Genomic DNA, 8,242 nt, shown 5'->3' with positions numbered 1-8,242 from the left:
GTGATGTCCCCTGAGTCCAGGATGTGCTGCAACATCCCAGGGAGTGTAGCAAGGACAGAGAATGCACCATACACCGCGTTTTCCATCAGATAGGAGAGCTCACCTTCACTCTCAGAAGTGGAGATTTGCAGTTCCTTAGCATACCTGCTGTAAATCTAATTTCTTTTGAATTTAGTAGAAAGAAATTGCAATTAAAAAGAACAAGAGCAAGATGCACCTGCTTTGGGCTCTTGAGTGATGTGTGACGTATATCAGGGAAGATGGTTCTGCCTTAGAAAAACCCAGTGGGCGTGGGTGGGCTGGAAGTACCCGCTGTCTCCATCCAAGAGTTTGGGCAGACTGGAACAGGCAGGTTACAGGGCTCTGCATAAAGATAGTATTAGGATGTTAAAGTTTTTGCTGGAAGTTAAAGAAGCTGGGGCATCAGTTGGTCTGAAATGGGGACGGGGCAAAAAGAAAGGGCCTCAAAGGGACTTTGAGGGACATCAGGGTCCTAGTGCACTGGGGCCAATGGAGTTCTGGCAAATGAAGTCTCAGAACATCCATATCTTAGTTTAGCTTGAAAATCTCTCTCCTGAGCAGTGCTGTGTTCCCTCTTTCTCTCATCCTCTGTGAAGTTTGCTGTGCAGAAGAGCTCTGCTTAGCAATGTGTTAGAGGATAAAGGAACGAGGGAAGGTGGTATGGTGAGAGAAGACAGGAGCAAGAGGCCACCAAAGATATGCAAGCCCACCCATTCCTGCAAATGTTGGGGATTCTGGTTTTCCCTTAATACAAGAGAAAACCCTCTGCTGACCCCAGGGGAGAAGGTCATGTTGCAAGCCAGCAAGATTGAGGACCACAGGATGCCAGCAATGGTTACTCATGGAATCTTGGAGATCACTGCCCTCCCGCCACATGGGGCCTGAGTTTCCAGAGGCATCTCCAGCTGTGGGTTGAGTGAGATCATATTTATGTAATCAATCTAATGTCCAGCTCTCAGGCCTGGCCTGGTGCACAGCCTCTAGCCCTCCACCATGGCCCCCATCCTGGGGTCATCCAGACCCTTCCACCCTGGCCCATGGCTGACATCCACCGCTGTGAGACCACTTGTCTCAGAAGGGCAACAAGGAAACTTCACAGGGACTCCAGCTTCATGCAGGTGGGGAGAGCAGCTTCTGCCACCCAGTGTCAGGGTACCATGTCCTGCCCCTCTGGGAATACAGGTCTCCCTGCTGCTGCCTCTAACCCTTCCTTTTTAGGGCTGGGCACGCTTACAGAACCCAGCATAGCCTTGACAACTTGCAACTCCTCATGCACTGTTATCTCCGAAATCCATTGCTGTGTTCCCTCTATTTGCATCGCCTTACCCTGGTACATGCTCTGCCCCCACCCCACCTCCCACATTCGGACCTCAGCAATAGCCTCCTCAGTCTCCTCAGAGAGCATCATGAGGGCCAGATGCTGACCAGCTGCTGCCTCACCATCATGACCCCTTTTGGCATATTGGGGCGCTCCCAAGCCATGCCACAGCCATGCTCTTGTGGCTCTTTTCTCTAGAAGCACTGGGTATATTTATGGTCACATATTTAGAATTATTGGGTTAGTGTCTGCCTCTCCCACCTGGCCAGGGTTCCTGATAGAGTGGACCCCCACCTGTTCTGCTCACTGCTGAATTCTAAGTGACAAGGACCATACACAAACCTCCTCCTGCCAGCCAGTTCTCCCTGCATGCCAGGACACACAATCATGTTTATCTGACTCCTGATGTCCCTTAGTCCAGCCTGAGACCCTGGCACAGCACTGAGGACACTGAGACCTCCAGGACCCACGAACATTACCCACAGTCACATGGAGGTGAATGGCAGAGCTGGCTCTGAAGCCTTGGTCAGTGCTGTCACTCAGTCTTCTTCCCATGATGCAAGGGAAAGCCACACAGTGCAGGAACAGGAATGCTTAGAGTGGCCAAATTAGTGAGACCAGAGCCTGCTGCCCTTGTGCACACAGGCTGCTGCCGACTCACCCTCCAGCCCATTTATCCAGTTGTAGCTCCTGCCTTTAGCTCCAGGACTCTTCCGCTGGGTTCCTGCTGCCTGGGTGGTGCCCTCCCTCCCAGGTTCTAGGAGTGGAGGAACTGGGGGACCAGCAACCCCTACCGTGGTAGTGTATCCTGGCCAGACCAGGCAGGGTGACATGGGCCAGAAGCGGGAGCCACCACCCAGTGGCCCTCTCCAGACCCTGGAGCTGTAAATTTGACTGAGCTCAGCCGTTTCCTGCTGAGTGTAGACATGCTTCTGCCATTGCTGGGCCTTCTATTATGACATCCAACACAGTCATAGTTTTGGATTAAGGTAGTTTGAGTTGGCGTTTTCTGTCACTTTTTGACTGGAGGAGTCCTAAACAGATATATATATATATATATACCATGGTTTCTAACTGCCATCTGCAAGGGGATTAAAGACCCCTTTCATTTGTCCCCACATATTCCCAGATGAAATATTCAGATAAGGGCTGGGACACACGCCGCGTCTTGGATCGGATGAATTTTGCTGGGAGCTGCTCCTGTGAAGGGGAGAGTCAGGGACGGGGCTGCTTCTTACGGCCTGATCTGTCTGGGCTGAGCCCCACTGCATGTCAGCTGCTTTCCAGTGTTTCACTGTTTTGAGCCTGCTGTGTGGATCATTTGATTACCTAGAAATTGCTGTGACAAAATTAACTTTACTGACTGTCCTATAGACACAAATCAACCTCTTCCCTAACCAGCCTCATTTCCACAAGTGGCTCAGAGGCAATCATCCATAGAGAGGCTGCTCTCTCTTTTACAAATTCACAAGGGAAATTTTGTCCCCAAAGACAGAGCGGGAGTGGAGTATGATACACACTCATCTGGAAGCCGAATGTCTGACCGAAGTCAGTGGAAATCAATGAGTCTCCCACAACAGAAGCTGGGTAGCTGGCTTCCCTGGCTGTCATGGCTGCTGTCCAGATGCCTAAATGGATATATTTAGCTCTAAGAGTTTGAATGACACTTACCCATTTCTGTCTACCCAGAACACTGAATTGTTAGAGAAAAAAATGATCTTTACTTTGTGAGTATAAAGTATAGGCTCTGGTTGGTTCTGGTGGCTCATGTCTGTAATCCCAGCACTTTGGGAGGCTGAGGCGGGCAGACCACGATGTCAGGAGTTCGAGACAGCCTTGGCGAACACGGTGAACCCCATCTCTACTAAAAATACAGAAATTAGCTGGATGTGGTGGTGGATGCCTGTAATCTCAACTACTCAGGAGGCTGAGGCAGGAGGATCGCTTGAACCTGGGAAGTGGAGGTTGCAGTGAGCAGAGACTGTGCCACTGCACTCCAGCCTGACTGAAACCCCGTCTCAAAAATAAATAAATAATTAAAAAATAAAGTACAGGCTCTGTGTGCATGTGGGCCTCTCTTCCGACGATAATCCTGGGGGCTAGGTGCTAAATTCCCAATCTACAGAAGACGAGATGAAGCACAGAGAGGCTGAGTAACTTGCTAAAAGTCACACAGCTGGGAGGGGTGGTGCTGAGATGTTAGCTCAATGACCCACCTCAGGGGTCCACACTCTTACCCATGACACCATGTAGTCCCCCTGTGGTGGCTGTGAGCTGGGCCAGATGGGCCGAGACTCCAGGCTGGGCCTACCTTGCACCATCCCCATGATCTGGGCAATTCATTTAGTTCATACAAAGACCAGGACTTTCAGCAGTGATGGGGCTCCAATGCAAAGGTAGACAAGAGAGATTTGTAAATGTCGAAAAGCCACACCCAGCGGTGTTACTGTAGCAAGGAGCACTGCGCAGAAAACCAAATACCACATGTTCTTACTTACAGGTGCAAGCTAAACATTGACTATGCATGGACAAAAGGATGAGAGCCATAGACACTGGGGAATGCTAGAGGGGGAGGGAGGGGAACGTAGACTGGAAAAATACCTATGGGGCACTATGCTTGTTACTTGCGCGATAGGATCTGCACCTCAAACCTCAGCATCATGAAGTATACCCATGTAACGAACCTGCATGTGCACCTCCCGAATCTAAAATAAAAGTTAAAAAAAAAAAGCACTGCAGTCATGTCTTGATTAAGGCACCAGCCTCCCGTTTTGGGGAGAGGGAAAGAACTAGAGCCCCCACTATGTGAACAAGCAGGCTCAAATTACCCAGTGAGTTTGTTTTTACTGAGGAGAAGTGTATCTGTGGTTATACGGAGGTAATTGCATGTCCCTTCTCCCAGATGAACAGACACAGTGTTGAGGACGATGGTGCCCTGCTATTTGGTGGCCTCTGATGAAGGAGGCAGGTGCTCCCCAGAAGAGCAGAATTGCTCACTGTATTCCTCACAGCCCCTCCCTTGGCTGTTGTTCTTTATTTACCCAGTACAACTTGGAGCATTAGCCAGGGTAGGCTATATGCTAGGTGCATTTGTTGGCTTGGGCTGCCATACAAACCCACCGCAGACTGGGTGGGCTTATACAACAGACATTTGTTGGTATTGAAGTTTTGCAAGCTGGAAGTCCCAGATGAAGGTGTTGGCAGGGCTGGTTGCTCTGAAGTTTCCAGGGGAGCATCTTTCCCGGCTTCTGGTAGTTCCTTGGCTTGTGGCAACATCACTGCAATTTTCACCTGGTGTTCTCCCTGTGTGCCTGTGTGTCCACATTTTTCATAAGTACACCAGTCATATTGGAGGAGGGGCCCACGATACTCCAATATAACCTCATCTTAACTAATTACATCAGCAATTACCTTATTTCCAGATAAGGCCACATTCTGAGGTGGGGATTAGGACTTCGGCATATGAATGGTGGTGAGAGGGGAATACAATTCAACTTTTGACACCCACAGAGAGGACACCCTGCAATCACTTCATTATATCTCAGATAATTTCTCTGTTATGCCTGATGCAAACTGCCCATTTGAAGGCCTTCTCCTTCCAATCTGGCAAATGCAGAGACAGTATTAACATATTTGCAGCTCAAGTTCATGCCACTGACAATAACAATTTTGGACTCTTATCCCTTCCAGGGTTTAACAACACAAGTTCGAGTAGCCCCAGATTCCCACCAGAATCTGGTCCTCTCTGTGCCTTGGGGCCAGCTCTAGAGCATCTCTAGATCTCAGCTTCTTCATCAACAAAATGAAGGTAATGAAATCTGCCTTCCAAGATGCCACGGGCATCATTGAGAAGCACAGACATGAGAATGACATGTAAACCACGCTACAGCATGTAGCCCTGGACACTATTAGGACAAGCGTGTGTGGCAGTAAGCAAGGGGCACTGTACCTGGAGTGAACCTCTTTCCATCCAAACCCTAATCTAAATCCTTATAAGCTCGTTTGGAAGCAGTTGCTGCCAATTTCTTTCTTTTTCTTTCTTTCTTTCTCTCTCTCTCTCTCTCTTTCTTTCTTTCTTTCTTTATTTCTTTCTTTCTTTCTTTCTTTCTTTCTTCTTTCATTTCCTTTTCTTTTTCTTTCTTTCTCTTTCTTTCCCTTCCTTCCTTTCTTTTGTTCTTTGTTTTCTTCCTTTCTTTCTCTTTCCTTCCTTCCTTCCTTCTTTTCTTTCTCTTTCTTTTCTTTCTTTTCTTTCTTTCTTTCTTTCTTTCTTTCTTTCTTTCTTTCTTTCTTTCTTCTCTCCTTTCTCTTTCTCTCTCCTTTCTTCCTTCCTTTCTTTCCTTCTTTCTTTCTTTTCCCCTCCCCTCCCTTTCCCTCCTCTCCCTTCCCTTCCCCTCCCCTCCCCTCCCTTCCCCTCTCCTTCCTTCCCCTCCCCTCTTCCTTCCCCTTCCCTCTCCTCCCCTTGCCTCCTCTCCCCTCCCCTGCTCTTCCTTTCCTTCTTTCTTGACAGGCTCTTGTTAAGAGACAAGTCACCCAAGCTGGAGTGCAAGATCATGGTTCACTGCAGCCTCAAACTCCTGGGCTCATGTAATCCTCCCGCCTCAGCCTCTCTTAAAACTCATTGGCAGCTGGGACTACAGACGCCTGCCAACATGCTCAGCTAATTAAAAAAATTTTTTTTGAGATGAGGCCTCTTTATGTTTCTCAGGCTGGTCTCATATTCTTGGACCCAAGTGCTCCTGCCTTGGCCTCCCAAAGTGCTGGGATTACAGGCATGAGCCACTGAACCTGTTCCAATGTCATTTTTTGAGTGAGGACAGAGTTGAGAACCAAAACAGGTAAAAGAAGGCGCATTTATTTGTACACTTTGCACCCAGATAACTTTATCATGTGTTTTTCATTTTCATGTAGTTTGATCATTTTTGGATATTGTTCAGTTTTTCTTTCATAAAATCGTGAGGATACAAAAATATACCACATCACTTAACAAGGAAATCTTCACTTCAATCTTAACACTTGAAAAATCTTGCAGACTTTGCTACTATTTGGGGACAAGCAGGGGACCAGTGAATAGAAGAAGGTGCTTTCTTAAGCCTGTGACAAAGAGAGGCTGAGCCACGCCATCTTTTCAGAGCCAGAGCTGCCCTCCGAGGGCTTCAGCTCAAGAAGGGAGGAAGACAAATGAAGAGAAAATGAGGCTACAGAGTGGGGGGTATGAACTTTCATGAAGACTGGGACTGGGAAGAAAGCAATGAGCGGTGCCAGAAGGAACCAAAAAGGTTTCATAAAGGATGTTGTGTTGGGGATGCTATTCCAGGAGGAGGGACCAGCTGTCATCGTGTGTTTGCTGGGGGCCTTTGGTGTGAGCTACTGGGGACAAGTGGAGGGAAAGTGCCCCTACTCTAGACAAAGACTAGAGGTGTCTTCATCTGCAATTATTAAAGCATATAAAAGAGCTGACATGTGACAACTTTGGCCCTTTTACAAAAATGGCAATTTCGTATCGTTCAACCTGACACCGATTCCAGATAAAATGGAAATGCCTCATATTCTAATTTTTGTTCCATATAACTACACGTGGAATCCCTGAGAGTCACTGGAATCCCTGGGAGGTTTCTAAAATAGACCAATGCTTGGACGGGATCCCTTAAATAGGGGTTTCTGGGAGTGGGGCCTTCTGCAGGGGGCCTAGCCTCCTGGTCTCCATGATTTCATGGGATTCCAGTTCCTGGCCTATCCATATTGAGGGGATGAGAAGCAACCAGGATAATGGAGGAGACAGGGATTCTGGCAGCGGCTACTCCTCTCCAGGCTCCCTGGAGAATACGGATCACCCGGGATTCTCACTGTAAGGGGGATGCAGGCAGCCCAGGGGCCTCCAACCCAGGGGCCGCCTCAGCAACCAAATCACATCACGTACTTGAGGCACCAATACAAAGTTGCCTTCTTCGTAGAAAATGAATGTAATCATTTACTACGTGGATCATTTTTGGATATTATTCGACTCGTGGGTCGAATTAATCTCCATGGGCCAGCGGGTCCTTCCGTCCCAATTGTCCTGCTGGAAGAAAACTTTTCACTGTCTCTTGGGCGTCCAGCTCCTCTTTAGGACAAACAGCGGCGCCCCTTCTCCTTCCATCTCTTGCCCCATCCCTGCACCTACAGCCTCACACCTTCTTCCCGGGACACAGCACTGCCAGGACCCCATCCTGGTTCAGCTCAGCACCCAGGAGGGACCCCTCGGGCCGACTCCCGGGACTTTGTTTCTTGGACTTCCGCCGCCCGCCGCCTCCCTAGCACAGCTCCCGCACCCCGCACCCGCCCACAGGGGCTCCGGGACCTTAGAGCTTGGGAAAGAATTGCCCAGAGTGGGTCCCGCGTGCGCGTGGAGGGGACGTACGCCCCAGGCCTCCACCTTCCTTCTGACCCCGGGGTTCCTTGGGCGTCGCTTCTCCGTCTCGCGGGGGCGAAGGCCCTGGGTTCGCAGTCAGACTCCGGCCCCTCTCAAATCAAGTGGCCTGGTTTGACTGAGGAGGGGGAAGGCACACATTTTGTAGGACTAACTTCCCCCGAAATGGGGAATTTCGCAGGATTGGAGCATTTTCGACTCCCCAGGTGACGCCAGTAGGGTGGGTTCCACCGTGCACGGTGGGGAAACTGAGGGTCGGAGGGGACAAGGCAGGTGCTCGAGGTCACGTGGTTCCTCCGACGGGCTGGAACGCAGGACGCGGAGTTGGGGCGCGGGCTGTGCGCGCCCAGGTTCGCGGCTCCAGGGGATCGACTGTCGCAGCGCGGTCGCCGCCGAGGACTACGGTCGGGGCGCGGGCGGGCCCCAGTGCGCAGGCGCGGCGGGCGGGAGGGGACGCGCTCCGGGCGCGCGCGCGGGGCAGCCGGCGCCCCAACTCC

The sequence above is a fragment of the Cebus imitator genome, unplaced genomic scaffold (assembly GCF_001604975.1).
Source record: "Cebus imitator isolate Cc_AM_T3 unplaced genomic scaffold, Cebus_imitator-1.0 Scaffold34, whole genome shotgun sequence".
Taxonomy (NCBI): Eukaryota; Metazoa; Chordata; class Mammalia; order Primates; family Cebidae; genus Cebus; species Cebus imitator.
This window is presented reverse-complemented; position numbering follows the sequence as displayed.